The sequence below is a fragment of the Nyctereutes procyonoides genome, unplaced genomic scaffold (assembly GCF_905146905.1).
Source record: "Nyctereutes procyonoides isolate TBG_1078 unplaced genomic scaffold, NYPRO_anot_genome, whole genome shotgun sequence".
NCBI lineage: Eukaryota > Metazoa > Chordata > Mammalia > Carnivora > Canidae > Nyctereutes > Nyctereutes procyonoides.
Window position 1 is genome coordinate 66,167,877 of NW_026575125.1, and position 20,594 is coordinate 66,188,470.

The 20,594-nt window shown below is 40.1% G+C and overlaps 1 pseudogene; it reads right to left on the bottom strand.

The window, feature by feature from the left end:
* Nucleotides 1-3,427: 3,427 nt before the first annotated feature.
* Nucleotides 3,428-4,517, bottom strand: LOC129518232 (glyceraldehyde-3-phosphate dehydrogenase-like; annotated as a pseudogene).
* Nucleotides 4,518-20,594: the final 16,077 nt, after the last annotated feature.

A 20,594-nucleotide genomic window follows, 5' to 3' on the forward strand; every position in this document is an offset into this window, starting at 1 on the left:
ATTAAACTATTGGAACTATGCCAAAATGGGAAATTTTAACACAGTGAAGGAAACCATCAACAAACTGGAAAGGCAACTTACAGGATAGGAGTAGATATTTGCAAATGATCTATCCAATTAGGAATTAATATCCATATACAAAGAAATTATATAACTCTGGACCGAAGGGTGAAATAATCTTGATTAAATTGGGCAGACATTTTTCTCAAGAAGACAATATGGTAAACACACACATGAAAAGATGCTGAATATTACTAACTGTCAAAGAAATGCAAATCAGAATTACAATGAAGTTTCACCTTACACGTATCAGAGTGGCTATAATCAAATAGACAAGAAATATCAAGTGCTGTTGATGATGTGGAGGAAAATGAAACTTCATGTCCTCTTAGTGGCAATGTAAATGGGTGCAGCTACTTTAGAAAACAGTATGGTGTTCCTCAAAATCTTAAAAATAGAAAAATCAGGGATGCCTGGCTGGCTCTGGTTGAGTGTTTGCCTTTGGCACAGGGCATAATTCCCGGGTCTAGGATCCAGTCACATCAGGCTCCCTGTAAGGAGCCTGCTTCTCCCTCTGACTGTGTCTCTGCCTCTCTATCTGTGTCTCTCATGAGTAAATAATTAAAATATTTTAAAAAATAGAAAAATCATATTATCCAGTAATCACACTATTGGATATTTACCCCCATGAAAAAATGAAAACACCAATTCAAAAAGATAGATGCACCTTTATGTTTATATATATAAAGAAAATTTAGGAATTCTTATTATTCCAACATCATCTACCTCCTTACTGAGATTCTGCTGATGTCTCCTTATTTATTTTCTGCTTAGATGATCTGTCCATTGCTGTAAGTGGAGTATTAAGATCCCCTACTATTATTGTATTATTATTGATGTGTTTCTTTAATTTTGCTACTAATTGATTTATATATGTGGCTACTCCCAATTTAGGGGCATAAATATCTACAATGGGTAGATCGTCTTGTTGGATAGACCATTTTATTATGATATAGTATCCTTCTTCATCTCTTATTACAGTCTTTGGTTTAAAATCTAGTTTGTCTGTTATAAGGATGGCTACTCCAGCTTTCTTTTGATGTCCATTAGCATGATAAATGGTTCTCCACCCTCAAACTTTCAGTCTGGAGGTGTTTTATGGTCTAAAATCAGTCTCTTGTAAGCAGCATATCCATGTGTCCTATTTTTTATTCATCCATTCTGGTACTTTATGTCTTCTGATTGGAACATTTAGTTCTTTTACATTCAGAGTAATTATTGAAAGATATTAATTTGGTGCCAATGTATTACCTCTAAAGTCACTGTTCCTGTAGATTATCTTTGTTCCTTCCCAGTCCTTGTTACTTTTGGGTTGTTTCTCTGCTCAAAGGATTCCCTTTAATATTTCTTGCAAGCCTGGTTTAGTGTTCATGAATTCCTTTTGTTTTTGTTTGCCCCAGAAACTCTCTCTTTCTATTCTGAATGACAGCCTTGCTAAATTAGGTACTTGGCTGCATGTTTTTCTGTTTTAGCACCTTGAATATGTCAAGCCAGTCCTTTCTGGCCTGCCAGGTCTCTGTGGACAGGTCTGCTGCCAACCTTATGTGTCTACCATTGTAGGTTAAGGACCTCTTGTCCGGAGCTGTTTTCAGCGTTTTCTCTGTATCTTTGAAATTTGAAAGCTTCACTATACTATGTCGAGGTATTGACCTATTTTTGTTGATTTTGAGGAGTGTTATCTGTGCCTTTTGGACTTGAATGCCTATTTATTTCCTCATATTAGGGAATTTCTCAGCTACAATTTCTTCAAATAAACTTCCTGTCCCTTTCTTCTGTTCCTCATCTTCTGGGACCCTTAAAATGGGGATATTATGTCACTTAATGGATTGTTGAAATTCTCTAAGTATCCTTTCATAATCTAACATTATTTTCCCTCTCCTTTCAGTTCCCTTATTTTCCATAATTTTATATTCTATATCATTGATTCACTCTTCTGCTTCATTTATTTTTGTTTTTATGAATTCCACTTGGGACTGCATATCAGTAATAACATTTTTAATTTTGGCCTTGCTAGATTTTAGTTTTTTTATTTTTACAGTAGGGGATAGTCTAGTGTTTTCTGGGGGCAGAACTGAGCAGAGATCAGAGACACAGGTAGACTGCAGACAACCTGCCTATTATTTTTTGCTGTCTGATACAATAGATTCTGGCTTGTGGGTGACTGCTTTCCTGGGAGAGAACAGAGTAGGAGACTAAGACTTCTGCCTGTGTCTCTGCTCTCTGCTCAGTTCTACTACAGAAAAGCAGTGCCTCTGCATGCATAGAGGTTTAAGCTTATTTTAGCTCACAGCAAAACATTGCTAAGAGGTTTTCTGCCCTCTGTGCACACCTCTGAACCCACTGTTGAGCACTGCTCAATGGTTCCCAGCTGGCTTTTTGTCCTTGGAGAGGCAAAATATGCTTTCCAAATATCCTCTGGGAAGGAAAGTGATCTTTTCCTGTATGACCTCAGGGATTTCCTTACTGGGGCTTATTTTGCAGTCTCTACCTGCTCTGCTCTCACCCACTGTCTCCCACTGTCACCACTCCTCTTCCCTGGAGGAGAGTCTCATGGTGCACCAAGCACTATCTGGTTCCAAAAAAGAAGCCACATGGTACTTGCACAGAGGATAGAGTTTATTGTGATGCATAGAACAAAGCTAAAACCAGGTTATCAGTTGTCTGCACAAGAACATATTTTGCCTCTCTATTTTGCTTAGAGGCAAAATATTTTGTCCACGAAATATCTGGACAAAACTCATTCATACACAGGCTGGAATCTATTGTGGCAAACAAAGGAAAAGCAATAGTCAAGTTATTTTTAGTCTGCCATGTTCTCTTCCTCCAACTATGCAGATTTTTTCTTAATCCTCAGATCATATTCCTATTTGATCAAAATAGCTGGATATTGATGTAGCTGTGATGGAAGGAGGAGGCAAGGCCAAGAACTGCTACTACTCCTAATGTAGATTTTTTTTGGAGGAGTGTTAGGATTTGGAGCCAATGGCCAAGAAAAAAATCTCAAGATGTCTTCAGTGCAAACATTTTTTTTATTAAAACATGGAATCAGGACCTGTGGGCAGAAAGAGCTATTGCCACTGCTGCCTTCTGCTTCCTGCTGCCTAGGATTGTGAGGGATGACTGATTATATATACTTTGGGGGTGGAGGAAGTAAAGATAAAAGGAAGTTCCAAAAAGACTTTCATATGTTAAAGAAGACTCAGGATCCTGGAGTAGTGTTATAATCTGCCTATCTCAATTCTTTTTCTTTTTTTTTGGGGGGGGGTACAGTATACTTTATTGATGGTACATGACAAGGAAGGGCTCCCCAAGCTCCTCCCCTTCCTTGGGGTCTAGGATGTAAATTGGAGGTCAGGAGATTCCCAGTGTGTTGGGGGATTAAGTTGGGGCAAGGACTCCCCAGCAGCTGAGGGCCTCTCTCTTCCTCTTGTTCTTGCTGGGGCTGGTGGTCCAGGAGGCTCTTACTCCTTGGAGGCCATGTGAACCATGAGGTCCACCACCCAGTTGCTGTAGCTGAATTCATACCAGGAAATGAGCTTGACAAAGTGGTCATTGAGGGCAGTGCCAGCCCCGGTGTCGAAGGTGGAAGAGTGGGTGTCACTTTTGAAGTCACAGAAGACAACCAGGTCCTAAGTGTAGCCCAGGATACCCTTGAGGGGGCCCTCTGATGCCTGCTTCACTACCTTCTTGATGTAGTCATATTTGGCAGCTTTCTCCAGGCGGCAGGTCAGATCCACAACTGACACATTGGGGGTGGGGACACGGAAGGCCATGCCAGTGAGCTTCCCATTCAGCTCAGGGATGACCTTGCCCACAGCCTTGGCGGTGCCAGTGGAAGCAGGGATGATGTTCTGGGCAGCCCCTCAGCTGGCACGCCGCAGCTTCCCAGAGGGGCCGACCACGGTCTTCTGGGTGGCAGTGATGACATGGACGGTGGTCATGAGGCCCTCCACGATGCCGAAGTGGTCATGGATGACTTTGGCTAGAGGAGCCAAGCAGTTGGTGGTGCAGGAGGCATTGCTGACAATCTTGAGGGAGTTGTCATACTTCTCGTGGTTCACGCCCATCACAAACATGGGGGCATCAGCAGAAGGAGCAGAGATTATGACCCTCTTGGTCCCACCCTTCAAGTGAGCCCCAGCCTTCTCCATGGTGGTGAAGACCCCAGTGGACTCCACAACATACTCAGCACCAGCATCACCCCATTTGATGTTGGCGGGATCTCGCTCTTGGAAGATGGAGATGGACTTCCCATTGATGACAAGTTTCCCGTTCTCAGCCTTGACTGTGCCGTGGAATTTGCCGTGGGTAGAATCATACTGGAACATGTACACCATGTAGTTGAGATCAATGAAGGGGTCATTGATGGCGACAATATCCACTTTGCCAGAGTTAAAAGCAGCCTTGGTGACCAGGTGCCCAATACGGCCAAATCCGTTCACTCTTACCTTCACCATCATGTCTCGGGGACGCGGTTGGCACTGCACCAGAAGATGCGTCTGTCTGTCGAATGGGGAGGAGCAGAGATCTCAATTATTTTTCAATGGGCTACTGGTTATAAGGACAGTTAATTTCATCTACATTTATTTCTGCCTTTGTTTCCCACATCATTTTGCTATATTAACTCTGCCCTAGCTGGGTAGTACAACCATTTTAACATTTTTCTTTCAATTCATGAGCTAGCATGAAGTGTTTTGCCATTTCTTTGTGTCATCTTCAATTTGATAAATTTGAAATAGCCCTTTTCAGTGATAGCCATATTTCTTAAACATTATTATACTTCTAGTAAATTTCTAATGTCTAATTAGTTCATTGTTACTGGCAACTGAGTATAACTATACCACAAAGGTGCATGAAGAGTTGGCAAAAAATGATGTTACTACTATAGTATTTGATCTGTTCAGCATCAATTTTTTATCCAATATTATTAATTTTTAAGATTTTATTTATTCATGAGAGACACAGACTGAGAGAGAGAGAGAGAGACAGAGACAGAGACAGAGACACAGGCAGAGAGAGAAGTAGGCTCCACACAGGGAGCCTGATGTGGGACTCACTCCCAGGACTCCAGGATTATGCCCTGGGCCAAAGGCAGGCGCCAAACCACTGAGCAACGCAGGGATCCCCCTTAATCCAATATTATTATTTCAACATGATCCCATGTAGAATATTCTAAGTATCTTAGCAGATACATAACCACAGATTAAAATTAATTGAAGAGGTCAAGTAGTTTGCATATGCTATGAGGTATATATTTTTATTATCAAAGTTACACATGCACATTATAATAAATTTCAAACAGCATAAAAGAATATAAAGTTATAATTAAATGTCATCTATTTTCAAATATATTACTTCATATTGATAAGTAATGAAACATTTTGTGGCCAAAGGAACAAATAAAGAAATACTACAATTTTTTATGTGTATGAACAATAGTATTTTGAAAGGATAAAAGAATCATATTATACTCTGTGAAGATAAATAAAAAGGGGCTTAACCAAAAGGTACCTGATAATGCCAAGTATAGCTATAGATAATATAATTTTCCAAAGTTGATTGGACATGTATACACCTGAATTCAGTAAAGATTCCTTATATTTCTCTATTAAGAAACATTTTTAAATTACTGGGAAGAGAAATATGACTTTAGAGAGCAAAACTTAAGGTAAGATATATATTGGAAGCTATAAAACATTTAATTTTGTTTGGTTAACATCAATGAAATATCATGGACAAAAGAATCAAGCTTATTAATTGCATACATTATTTTTATTCATTTTTTAATTAAAATTGAATTTGCCAACATATAGTATAACACCCAATGCTCATCCAATCACATAGCCCTCGTCAGTGCCCATCACCCAGTTATTCCATCCCCCAGCCACATCCCCTTCCACAACCCTTTGTTTCCCAGAGTCAGAAGTCTCTCATGGTTTGTCTCCTTCTCTAATTTTTCCCACTCAGTTACCCTCCTTTCCCTTATAATCTCTTTCACTATTTCTTATATTCCATGTCTGAGTGAAACCATATGATGAATGTCCTTCCCCAATTGGCTTATTTCACTCAGCATAATACCTTCCAGTTCCATCCATGTAGAGACAAATGGTGGGAATTCATCTCTTCTGATGGCTGAGGAATATTCCATTGTAAATATATACCACATCTTCTTTATCCATTTATCTGTTGAAGGACATTGTGACTCCTTCCACAGTTTGGCTATTGTGGACATCGCTGCTATGAACACTGGGGTGCAGGTGTCCCAGCATTTCACTACATCAGTATTTTGGGAATTAATACCCAGTAGGGCAATAGCTAGGTCGTAGGGTAGCTCTATTTTTAAGCTTTTGTTCTTATTTCTTGAAGAACCTCCACACTGTTTTCCAGAGTGGCTGTACCAGTTTGCATTCCCACTAACAATGCAAGAAGGCTCCCCGTTCTCTACATCCTCCCTAACAATTGATGTTTCCTGTCTTGTTAATTTTTTTTAATAAATTAATTTTTATTGGTGTTCAATTTACCAACATACAGAATAACACCCAGTGCTCATCCCTTCAAGTGTCCCCCTCAGTGCCCGTCACCCATTCACCCCCACCCCCCGCCCTCCTCCCCCTCCACCACCCCTAGTTCATTTCCCAGAGTTAGGAGTCTTTATGTTCTGTGTCCCTTTCTGATATTTCCCACACATTTCTTCTCCCTTCCCTTATATTCCCTTTCACTATTATTCATATTCCCCAAATGATTGAGAACATACACTGTTTGTCTTTCTCCGATTGACTTACTTCACTCAGCATAATACCCTCCAGTTCCATCCACGTTGAAGCAAATGGTGGGTATTTGTCGTTTCTAATGGCTGAGTAATATTCCATTGTATACATAAACCACATCTTCTTTATCCATTCATCTTTCGATGGGCACCGAGGCTCCTTCCACAGTTTGGCTATTGTGGACATGGCTGCTAGAAACATCGGGGTGCAGGTGTCCCGGCGTTTCATTGCATCTGAATCTATGGGGTAAATCCCTAACAGTGCAATTGCTGGGTCATAGGGCAGGTCTATTTCTAACTCTTTGAGGAACCTCCACACAGTTTTCCAGAGTGGCTGCACCAGTTCACATTCCCACCAACAGTGTAAGAGTGTTCCCTTTTCTCTGCATCCTCTCCAACATTTGTTGTTTCCTGCCTTGTTAATTTTCCCCATTCTCACTGGTGTGAGGTGGTATCTCATTGTGGTTTTGATTTGTATTTCCCTGATGGCAAGTGATGCAGAGCATTTTCTCATGTGCATGTTGGCCATGTCTATGTCTTCCTCTGTGAGATTTCTCTTCATGTCTTTTGCCCATTTCATGATTGGGTTGTTTGTTTCTTTGCTGTTGAGTTTAATAAGTTCTTTATAGATTTTGGAAACTAGCCCTTTATCTGATATGTTATTTGCAAATATCTTCTCCCATTCTGTAGGTTGTCTTTTAGTTCTGTTGACTGTATCCTTTGCTGTGCAAAAGCTTCTATCTTGATGAAGTCCCAATAGTTCATTTTTGCTTTTGTTTCTTTTGCTTTCATGGATGTATCTTGCAAGAAGTTACTGTGGCCGAGTTCAAAAAGGGTGTTGCCTGTGTTCTCCTCTAGGATTTTCATGGAATCTTGTCTCACATTTAGATCTTTCATCTATTTTGAGTTTATCTTTGTGTATGGTGTAAGAGAGTGGTCTAGTTTCATTCTTCTGCATGTGGATGTCCAATTTTCCCAGCACCATTTATTGAAGAGACTGTCTTTCTTCCAGTGGATCGTCTTTCCTCCTTTATCGAATATTAGTTGACCATAAAGTTCAGGGTCCACTTCTGGGTTTTCTATTCTGTTCCATTGATCTATGTGTCTGTTTTTGTGCCAGTACCACACTGTCTTGATGACCACAGCTTTGTAGTACAACCTGAAATCTGGCATTGTGATGCCCCCAGATATGGTTTTCTTTTTTAAAATTCCCCTGGCTATTCGGGGTCTTTTCTGATGCCACACAAATCTTAAAATAATTTGTTCTAACTCTCTGAAGAAAGTCCATGGTATTTTGATAGGGATTGCATTAAACGTGTAAATTGCCCTGGGTAACATTGACATTTTCACAATATTAATTCTGCCAATCCATGAGCATGGAATATTTTTCCATCTCTTTGTGTCTTCCTCAATTTCTTTCAGAAGTGTTCTATAGTTTTTAGGGTATAGATCCTTTACCTCTTTGGTTAGGTTTATTCCTAGGTATCTTATGCTTTTGGGTGCAATTGTAAATGGGATTGACTCCTTAATTTCTCTTTCTTCAGTCTCATTGTTAGTGTATAGGAATGCCATTGATTTCTGGGCATTGATTTTGTATCCTGCCACGCTACCAAATTGCTGTATGAGTTCTAGCAATCTTGGGGTGGAGGCTTTTGGGTTTTCTATGTAGAGTATCATGTCATCGGCGAAGAGGGAGAGTTTGACTTCTTCTTTGCCAATTTGAATGCCTTTAATGTCTTTTTGTTGTCTGATTGCTGAGGCTAGGACTTCCAATATTTGTTGAATAGCAGTGGTGAGAGTGGACATCTCTGTCTTGTTCCTGATCTTAGGGGAAAGGCTCCCAGTGCTTCCCCATTGAGAATGATATTTGCTGTGGGCTTTTCGTAGATGGCTTTTAAGATATCGAGGAAAGTTCCCTCTATCCCTACACTCTGAAGAGTTTTGATCAGGAATGGATGCTGTATTTTGTCAAATGCTTTCTCTGCATCTAATGAGAGGATCATATGGTTCTTGGTTTTTCTCTTGCTGATATGATGAATCACATTGATTGTTTTACGAGTGTTGAACCAGCCTTGTGTCCCGGGGATAAATCCTACTTGGTCATGGTGAATAATTTTCTTAATGTGTTGTTGGATCCTATTGGCTAGTATCTTGTTGAGAATATTTGCATCCATGTTCATCAGGGATATTGGTCTGTAATTCTCCTTTTTGGTGGGGTCTTTGTCTGGTTTTGGAATTAAGGTGATGCTGGCCTCATAGAATGAATTTGGAAGTACTCCATCTCTTTCTATCTTTCCAAACAGCTTTAGTAGAATAGGTATGATTTCTTCTTTAAACGTTTGATAGAATTCCCCTGGGAAGCCATCTGGCCCTGGACTCTTGTGTCTTGGGAGGTTTTTGATGACTTCTTCAATTTCCTCCCTGGTTATTGGCCTGTTCAGGTTTTCTATTTCTTCCTGTTCCAGTTTTGGTAGTTTGTGGCTTTCCAGGAATGCGTCCATTTCTTCCAGATTGCCTAATTTATTGGCGTAGAGCTGTTCATAATATGTTTTTAAAATCGTTTGTATTTCCTTGGTGTTGGTAGTGATCTCTCCTTTCTCATTCATGATTTTATTAATTTGAGTCTTCTCTCTCTTCTTTTTAATAAGGTTGGCTAATGGTTTATCTATCTTATTAATTCTTTCAAAGAACCAACTCCTGGTTCTATTGATCTGTTCCACAGTTCTTCTGGTCTCAATTTCGTTGAGTTCTGCTCGAATTTTAATTAACTCTCTTCTTCTGCTGGGCGTCGGGTCGATTTGCTGCTTCTTCTCTAGCTCCTTTATGTGTAAGGTTAGCTTTTGTATTTGAGTTCTTTCCAGTTTTTGAATGGATGCTTGTATTGCGATGTATTTCCCCCTCAGGACTGCTTTTGCTGCATCCCAAAGATTTTGAACAGTTGTATCTTCATTCTCATTAGTTTCCATGAATCTTTTTAATTCTTCCTTAATTTCCTGGTTGACCCTTTTATCTTTTAGCAGGATGGTCCTTAACCTCCACGTGTTTGAAGTCCTTCCAAACTTCTTCTTGTGATTGAGTTCTAATTTCAAGGCGTTATGGTCTGAGAATATGCAGGGGACGATCCCAATCTTTTGGTATCGGTTCAGACCCGATTTGTGACCCAGTATGTGGTCTATTCTGGAGAAAGTTCCATGTGCACTTGAGAAGAATGTGTTTTCAGTTGAGTTTGGATGTAAAGTTCTGTAGATATCTGTGAAATCTATCTGGTCCAGTGTATCATTTAAAGCTCTCGTTTCTTTGGAGATGTTGTGCTTAGAAGACCTATCTAGTATAGTACGAGCTAGATTGAAGTCACCAAGTATAATGTGTATTATTATCTAAGTATTTCTTCACTGTGGTTAATAATTCGTTTAAGTATTTGGCAGCTCCCACATTCGGGGCATATATATTGAGGATTGTTAAGTCCTCTTGCTGGATAGATCCTTTAAGTATGATATAGTGTCCCTCTTCATCTCTCACTACAGTCTTCGGGGTAAATTTTAGTTTATCTGATATAAGGATGGCTATCCCTGCTTTCTTTTGAGAACCATTTGAATGGTAAATGGTTCTCCAACCTTTTATTTTCAGGTTGTAGGTGTCCTTCTGTCTAAAATGAGTCTCTTGTAGACAGCAAATAGATGGGTCCTGCTTTTTTATCCAGTCTGAAACCCTGCGCCTTTTGATGGGGTCATTAAGCCCGTTCACGTTCAGAGTTACTATTGACAGATATGAGTTTAGTGTCATCATGATATCTATTTAGTCCTTGTTTTTGTGGATTGTTCCACTGAACTTCTTCTTAAAGGGGAATTTTAAGAGTCCCCCTTCAAATTTCTTGCAGAGCTGGTTTGGTGGTCACATATTCTTTCAGTTCCTGCCTGTCTTGGAAGCTCTTTATCTCTCCTTCCATTTTGAATGAGAGCCTTGCTGGATAAAGTATTCTTGGTTGCATGTTCTTCTCATTTAGGACCCTGAATATATCCTGCCAGCCCTTTCTGGCCTGCCAGGTCTCTGTGGAGAGGTCTGCTGTTACCCTAATATTCCTCCCCATGAAAGTCAGGGACTTCTTGTCTCTTGCTGCCTTAAGGATCTTCTCTTTATCTTTGGAATTTGCAAGCTTCACTATTAAATGTCGAGGTGTTGAACGGTTTTTATTGATTTTAGGGGGGGATCTCTCTATTTCCTGGATCTGAATGCCTGTTTCCCTTCCCAGATTGGGAAAGTTTTCAGCTAGGATTTGTTCAAATACATATTCTGGCACTCTGTCCCTTTCGGCGCCCTCGGGAACCCCAATTAAACGTAGGTTTTTCTTCCTTAGACTGTCATTTATTTCCCTTAATCTGTCTTCAAGGTCCTTTAATTGTCTGTCTCTTTTTTCCTCAGTTTCCCTCTTTGCCATTAACTTGTCTTCTATGTCACTCACTCGTTCTTCCACCTCGTTAACCCTCGTCGTTAGGACTTCTAGTTTGGATTGCATCTCATTCAATTGATTTTTAATTTCTGCCTGATTGGATCTAAATTCTGCAGTCATGAAGTCTCGTGAGTCCTTAATGCTTTTTTCTAGAGCCACCAGTAGCTGTAGAATAGTGCTTCTGAATTGGCTTTCTGACATTGAAGTGTAATCCAGATTTTGTAACTCTGTGGGAGAGAGGGCTGTTTCTGATTCTTTCTTTTTAGGTGAGGTTTTCCTTCTAGTCATTTTGCTCAGTGCAGAGTGGCCAAAAACAAGTTGTATTGGGAAAAGGAGAGAAAGAGAGAGAAGGAAAGAAAAGAGAAAAAGAAAAAAGAAAAAGAAGAAAAAAAGGGAAAAAAAGAAGAAAAAGAGAAAGAAAAAGAAAGAGAGGTTAAAAAAAAGGGGGTGGTGGGGGAAGCAATCAGAAATCCAAAAGAGGATCCCTGGGTGGCGCAGCAGTTTGTCGCCTGCCTTTGGCCTGGGGCGCGATCCTGGAGGTCCGGGATCGAATCCCACATCAGGCTCCCGGTGCATGGAGCCTGTTTCTCCATCTGTCTGTGTCTCTGCCTCTCTCTCTCTCTCTCTCTCTCTGTGTGTGTGTGACTATCATAAATAAATAAAAATTAAAAAAAAAAATCAAAAAGAAAAGAAAAAAGAAAAATAACAAAAAAAAAAAAAAACACACGGGGAGTATCTTCTGAATCTGTAGACTTTAAGTGCCTTGACTTCCCCTGGAACTGGTCCGTCCAGCTGGTCTTCTGGGGGAGGGGCCTGCTGTGCTGATTTTCAGGTGTTAGCACTTGGGGGAGCTGCTCTGCCCCTGCCTGCTGCAGGGCTCAGCGGGGGTTGTTTACCCTGTGAGGCCCCAGGAGGAACAGCCGCAGTTGCTATGGCAACTCTGGAAGTCTGGATTCAGCCTCCGCAGGAACTACGGGGCTCTCCGTCTGCAGGGCCTGGAGGCTCCGGGGCGTGGCCGCTGATGTGCTCAGCTCGGGGCAGGGGTGTCCTTGCTGTCCTGGGCCCTCCCGGCCTCTGCCTGTCCCGGGGGAGGCCGGATCCTGGGCTGTGTCCCGGCGCCCTGTGGTCCGGGGCCTGCGCTGTTTGATTCGCGCTCCCGCCCGGCAGCTCCCTCCGTGGAGCCGCTACCGAGTCCCTCCGAGCTGCTCCGGCCCCGCCATGCGTGCTGCAGCCCTTAGGGAGCTGGGCGCACTCTCCGGGGCGCAGGTGTCTGTTAGTGTCCCCGGGAGCCCGAGGGCATCCCCGCCCTCCTGGGTCCTGCTCTAACTCCCTGCGAGCCCCTTTCCGCCTGGGAAGGTTGGTGCAGCTCCTGCTTCCTCCGGGACGGGGCTCTCCTGTCCTGGGGACACTCGCCCCGGCCTCAGCCTGGCTTCTCGCGGGGCCCCTCCCCCTCGGAGGCCTTTTGTTTCTTTATTTCTTTTTCCCCGTCTTCCTACCTTGATAGAAGCGGGAACTCTTCTCACTGTAGCATTCCAGCTGGTCTCTCTTTACATCTCAGGCCGAATTCGTAGATTTTCAGGATGATTTGAAGGTTATCTAGGTAATTTGTTGGGGACAGGTGATTTGGGGACCCTACTCTTCCGCCATCTTGCCCCTCCTCCTGTCTTGTTAATTTTTGCCATTCTCACTGGTGTGAGGTGGTATCTCATAGTGGTTTTGATTTGTATTTCACTGATGGCAAGTTATGTGGAGCATTTTCTCATGTGCTTGTTGGCCATGTGTATGTCTTCTTCAATACAAAGTTGGAACAAATTATATTAAGATTTGTATGGAATTAGAAATGACCCTGAAGGGCAGCCCTGGTGGCACAGTGGTTTAGTGCTGCCTGCAGCCCGGGGTGTGGTCCTGGAGACCCAGGATGGAATCCCACGTCAGGCTCCCTGCATGGAGCCTGCGTCTCCCTCTGCCTGTGTCTCTGCTTCTCTCTCTCTCTCTCTCTCTCTCTCTCTCTCTCTCTCTCTCTCTCTGTCTCTGTGAAAAAATAAATAAAAAAATAAAATCTTAAAAAAAAGTATTCTCTTTAGAAATGACGCTGAATAGCCAGAGGAATATTTAAAAAGAAAACCAATGCTGGGGGTGTCAAAATGCCAGATTTCATGCTGTATTACAAAGCTGTGCTCATCAACACAGTATAGTACTGGCACAAAAATAGACATATAGCTCAACAGAAGAGAGAATGCAGAAATGGGCATTCAACTCTATGGTCAACTAATATTCAACATAGCAGGAAAGAATATCCAGTGGAAAAAGGACAGTCTATTCAAAAAATGATATTGGGAAAATTGGACAGCCATGTGCAGAAGAATGAAACTAGACCACTCCCTTGCACCATACACAAAGATAAACTCAAAATGGATGAAAGATCTAAATGTAAGATAAGAATCCATCAAAATCCTAGAGGAGAACACAGGCAACATTCTTTTTGAACTTGGACACAGTAACTTCTTGCAACATACATCTATGAAGACAAAGGAAACAAAAGCAAAAATGAACTATTGGGAATTAATCAGGATAAAAAGCTTCTGCACAGCAAAAGAAACAGTCAACAAAACTAAAGGACAACCTACAGAATGGGAGAAGATATTTGCAAATGAATTATCAGATAAAGGGCTAGTATCCAAGATCTATAAACAACTTATCAAACCCAACACTCAAGAAACCAGAAATCCAATCATGAAATGGGCAGAAGACATGAACAGAAATTTCCCCAAAGAAAACATACACATGGCAGACGTTTAGTTTTTATAGGCTCCATGGTGATTCTTGATGTATCTTACTATTTATTGTTGTGATTTTAAGGGTAGAATGCAGTATTCTCCATATGTTATTTTCATTTCCTTTTTTTAATAAAATAATTTTTATTGGTGTTCAATTTACCAACATACAGAATAACACCCAGTGCTCATCCCGTCAAGTGTCTCCCTCAGTGCCCGTCACCCACTCACCCCCACCCCCTGCCCTCCTCCCCTTCCACCACCCCTAGTTATGTTATTTTCATTTCCTCATTGCATTTTCATGTCCTTTCTTTTTCTTATTTCTTCTCAAGATGTCTATAAAACAGTTTTATGTATTTACATTTTTAAATTTGTGATAGGCAGTTTTTGAGTTGTAAAAATAATGATCTCACTGCACCTCTTATGTTTTTCCATTCTATTCTAGTAATCTTACAAGAATCAAATTTATAAAAATTATAGGAAATACAGAAAAACTGGATAAATGAAATTATGATTCGGATGTTTTATTTTATTTTATTATTTTTTAAAAATTTTATTTATTTATTCACCAAAGACACACAGAGAGAGAGGCAGAGACACAGGCAGAGGGAGAAGCAAGCTCCATGCAAGGGGCCTGACACGGGACTCGATCCTGGGACTCCAGGATCACGCCCTGGGCCAAAAGCAGGCTCTAAACTGCTGAGCTACCCAGGGATCCCCGATTCAGATTTTTTAAAAGTTGGACTGTTTTTGGATGCCTGGGTGGCTCAGCGGTTGAGCTTTTGCCTTTGGCTCAGGGTGTGATCCCAGGATCCAGGATCAAGTCCCACATCAGGCTCCTTGTGGGGAACCTGCTTCTTACTTCGCCTGTGTCTCTGCCTCTCTCTCTCTGTGTCCCTTGTGAATAAATAAAATCTTAAAAAAAATAAAAGTTGGACTGTTTGAGTTAGCTTCTGTAAATATGGACACGTGAGAATAAGCACTGGGGCAAAAGTGCGAGTTACCTGAAAGTCACCCAATCCATTTTTCTGGGGATACTCCTCCCCCTTTATATATAAATGAGTTTGTTCCAACTCTCATTCCATGTTCAATGGGAGACTGAGCATCTTTAACGTTCTTCCCCCATGTTACAGACTGAATCATGCCCTCCAATATTTATATGTTGAAGCCTTTACTCTCAGTGCTTCAGAATGTGACTGTATTTAGAGATAAGACATTCAAAGAGGTAATTAAAATGAGACTATTTGGGTAGGTCCCAATACAATCTGACTAGTGTCTTTAGAAAAAGAGCAAATTTGGGCACAATGAAAGAACCCTAGCATGCAGCATAGACAAAAGGCCATAAGAGGACAAGGCAAAAAAGTAGACATCTGGAAGCCAAGGAAAGACCTTAAAAAAATAAAATTTGCTGATGACCTTGACCCTGGACTTCTAGCTTCTTGAACTGTGAGAAAATTCATTTCTATTGTTTATGCCACTCCATCAGTTGTATTTTGTTATAGAAGCCCTAACAAATTAATATGCCCAGTATTTCTAAGGCCATTAATTTTCAGCACAGTAAACAATTCAGCATATTAGACATCTCTATCTTTAAAATCCCTTGGACGCCACTGGGAATTTCTCATTGACCATTTCTTTCATTATTGATCTGGATTCTGTCTCTTTGTGCACCTGATATTTTTCACATATTTTTCACATTTCTTTTCTGCATTTTTTTCTGGCACCTCATACCCACTCTTAGGCTGTGCCTAGAAATTCAGAACAACCCTCAATTCATTATGCAAAGTAATTCACCTCTCCAATTCTTTCCTCCCGCCATTTTCTTTTCTGTAATGGGCTCTTGTTATAGGAAGAAAACTCATTTAAGTTACTCTAGTAAATAAAGAGCAGAGGATTCCAGATATAAATTGTTCACCTAAAATAAATGTGGATTATATATTTTAGAAGATACTTTTGAATAAGTGACTTTTAAGCTGAAATCTAAAGGATATTTATGGTTTAGTCAAGTGAAAAATTGCCAAAAGTCCTATCCAAGAATAGAAAACCAAATCTGTGAAATCTCTGGTATGGAAAGAATTTGGTTTATTTAAGGGACTGAAGTCAGTGTGGTTAAAATTCAGTGAGCTGAAGGTAGAACCAATCAAGGTGATGCTAGAGAATGCAAACATTAGGCAAGGCATCTGGGTGCACACATTACTTCTCTTTTCTAAATACCATTAAAGTCAATTTAAAAAAAATTGTATTTAGTGATATCCCAAAGAAAGATGATCTTGAATGGCTTCTTACTGATTGGGTTGTCCCATAGATGCATTTTTGTGTTTGGCCCTGATAAGTATGAACCATATCAAGTAGAATTTTATCAGACATAGCAAATTTTGTATTTTTAAAATTTATCTTAACTGCAATGGAAAGTCTTTGAAATATGATTATCAATATCCCCAGGTATCTCTCTTAGCATAGTTTCTATTTTCTTTACAATCTAATCCATTCCCTCCAGACAAGCTCCATCTTATCATGTTAGGAGAGATGTGCTCAAGTATGGTCTGACCAGCACAGCATAGATTTAGAATACCATGTTCCTTTTCTGTACTTCAAACTCTTGATAATTTATTGAAGATCATATTGGTTATTTTTGCAGTCACATTCAATTATTGAGTGAGAGAATCAGACTTTTAGAATGTCCAGGAACCATTAAAATATTTTAACCCAATTACCTAAGTCTGTAAATGAAGAAACTGAAGCTCAGAGATTGAATTTATAATAAAATCCTGAAGTGGGATCCCTGGGTGGCGCAGTGGTTTGGCGCCTGCCTTTGGCCCGGGGCGCGATCCTGGAGACACTGGATCACCAGATGTGGACACAGCTGTTCACCAGATGTAATGTTTTAGTTCCTTACAAACAGGGTGGGGGGGGGAAGGGCGTGCAAAAACTAACATTGAAATTTTGAAACAGCAGCAGAGTGAGTGAATTTTAATTTTTGTTCATTGTTGGTGGTTTAAAAGAAAATTTCCCCCCATGTAATTATTGTGAACACTTTGCTTTGTGGTCACTGTAACATTTGGGGGGGGGGTGGGACAGGGAGGAAAAGTAACAATAGTCCATATGTCCCTGGCATCTATTCAGAGCAGTGTGCAGAATGTAATGCTCTTTTGTAAGAAACGTTTTATGATTTTTAAAAATAAATTTAGTGAACCTAAAAAAAAAAAAAAAAAAAAAAAAAAAGGCTCCCGGTGCATGGAGCCTGCTTCTCCCTCTGCCTGTGTCTCTGCCTCTCTCTCTCTCACTGTGTGCCTATCATAAATAAATAAAGATTAAAAAAAAAGAACTTTAAAAAAGAATAAAAAAATAAAATCCTGAAGTAATTTTCATATTGTAATAAAACATCTCACTATATTTTTTATTTGTTCAATTGGAAGTATATATTAAATCTCTTTTGATAAGATTTGGTCATTTTTTTCCAGTCCATTAAAATATTTTTGCATATTAATTAATTAAAACCATATGTTTGACTACCCTTCACTGGGTAGCTTCACTGCATTTGTGAATGACCATCCCTGTCCCAAACGATCTTTCCCAAATACTACATATAAAACAAAATAAGGCAGAGGACAGATCATGGCCACACCATAAGAGATTTTCTTCTACTGAGACCTTGTAACATTAATTCTTTTTTTTATTTTATTAATTCTTTATCTAGTTATTCAACTAGTTACAGTTCCTTATGTGTTTCATTGACTTGCCTGTACATGTTATACAACCAAACTGGCTAATCTCTTCACTGTATTCCACATGACAGTCCTTTCTATTCAGTGTAATTAATTGCATATTCAATTTACTTAGCTTGGAATGATTTCACTCATCTCTCAAGATTTCTTTTTTTTTAAGATTTTATTTATTTATTCATGAGAGACACAGAGAGAGACACAGGCAGAGGGAGAGCAGGCTCCATGCAGGAAGCCCGATGTGGGACTCGATCTTGGGTCACCAGGAACACGCCCTGGGCTGAAGGCAGCGCTAAACCGCTGAGCCACCTGGGCTGCCCTTAATATTTCTTTATCCTTTAATACTCAAACTTTCTTTATGTAGATTTCCTAAATGACTTCAATCCTCAGTGACTTCTCTTTCTAAGATTTGCATTTTTTGAGGCAGAAAGAAAGAAAAAGAGAGAGAGAGCACATGAGTGGGGAAGAGGCAGAAGGAAAGGGAGAGAAGTTCACTCCCCACTGAGCACAGAACTTGACTGATCCATGGCTTGATCTTAGGAACCTGAGATCATAACTTGAGCTGAAACCAAGAGTCAGATGCTAGTGGACTGAGTCACCCAGACACTCTGTGACTTCATTTTTTTAAGGGAAGTTCATATCTTTTTTTAAAAAAATATTTATTTATTCATGAGAGACAGAGAGAGAGAGAGAGAGAGAGAGAGAGAGAGAGAGAGACAGGGAGACAGTGAGAGACAGAGACACAGGCAGAGGAAGAAGCAGGCTCCACGCAGGAAGCCTGATTTGGGACTCAAAACAGGGTCTACAGGATCACGCCCCGGACTGAAGGTGGCGCTAAACTGCTGAGCCACCGGGTCTGCCCAGAAGTTCATCTCCTTTTCTATTTCTAGTATCCACTATACTGCTCAATACATTTATATACTATCTCTTTCTTCCTCTGTTTTGTGTGTAAATATTGTACCATTATAATTTTTTTAAGATTTTAAGAATTTATTTACTCATGGGAGATAATAAAGAGGGGCAGAAACATAGGCAGAGGGAGAAGCAGGGTCCCTGCTGGAAGCCTGAGGCAGAACTAGATCCTGGTACCCTGGGATCAGGACCTGAGTCTAAGGCAGTTGCTCAACCACTGAGCCACACAGGCATCCCGTATCATTAACTTTTTTCAAGACACTGGGTGGACTAGCCTCGTGAACTGTGATAAATAAATGTCCATTATTTAAGTTACCCAGTCTTTGGTGTTTCATTTTAACAACACATGCAGACTGAGACAATAGCTAAAATGGTCTTGAGAAACAATCACACTGAGGCACCTGGGTGGCTCAGTGGTCAAGGATCTGCGGGTGGTTCAGGTCATGATGCTGGGATCCTGGGATTGAGTCCTGAATCAGGCTCCCTGTGGAGAGCCTGTTCTCCCTCTGCCTGTGCCTGCCTCCCTCTGTGTCTCTCATGAATAATTAAAATCTTCAAAAAACCCCAAAATAATCATACTACCTAATACAAAATAATAAAACCTTCTGTATAGCTACAGTAACCAGATTGTGTTTTATTGGCAGAAAAAGTCACACATAAATAGACCAGTGGAACAAAGTAGAGAACCCAGAAGCAGATACACAAAAACATGCCAACTTGGTTTTTGACAAAGTTATAAAAGCAAAACGAGGAAAGGATAATTCTTTCAACAAATAATGAATGTCAGAGAACTGGACATCTGTAGTAAAAAAAGAAATAAATTTGACCTACATCTCACACTATATACAAAAAGCAACTCAAAATGAATAATGCAAGTAAATATAAAATATGGAACCATAAAAGTTTTAGGGAAAAAATACAAAAAAGTTTTTGGAATCTAGTCCTAGACAAAGTTTGCAGAGTTGACACTAAAAGCATGATTTATAAAAGGAAAATTTGATGAACTGGATTTGGTCAAAGTTAAAAACTTTTGCTCTACGAAAGTGCTCCTTAGGAGGATGAAAAGACAAGCTACAGAGAAAATATTTGAAACCCCATATCCGACAAAGGATTAGACCCTGGAAAAATTCAAATTTAAATCTCAATGAGCTATAAGGACAAACCTATCAAAAAGGCTAAAGTAAGAAAGAATGGCACCTCCAAGTGTTTGTGAGGATGTGGAGAAAGCAATTTTTTGTTCATGACAGGTAGCTGATACATATTCATTGAATTAAATTATCTGTTCAAACGTGGATACATGTGCTTATGTCTCATTCAGCTGAATGCAAATATCTATAGAAATAGTAAATATATTTATGCACAAAATTTATACTCAGGAATTACCTGAGTTATTTATAGTTAATTTTATATTTAATTCAACTGTCAAACCTAAACCTGATCATTAAAGTCAAAATATATATTGAGTAATTCATGTGAAAGACAGGTTAAAGAGATGCAAAAAGGAGCACATATTAATATAAATGTCTTTTCTGTGTAATGGCTATGGGAATATACACACTACAGGTGTATATAATTATTGTTTGAATTAATTTTTTGAAGCCAAATTATGATGATAGATAACTGATTTTGTAGGTCTGACTTGTTTTTTTATAATAAATTTATTTTTTATTGGTTTTCAATTTGCCAACATACAGAATAAGACCCAGTGCTCATCCCGTCAAGTGCCCCCCTCAGTGCCTGTCACCCATTCACCCCCACCCCCACCCTTCTCCTCTTCCACCACACTAGTTCGTTTCCAAGAGTTAGGAGTCTTTATGTTCTATCTCCCTTTCTGATATTTCCCACATATACTTCTCCCTTCCCTTATATTCCCTTTCACTATTATTTATCTTCCCCAAATGAATGAGAACATA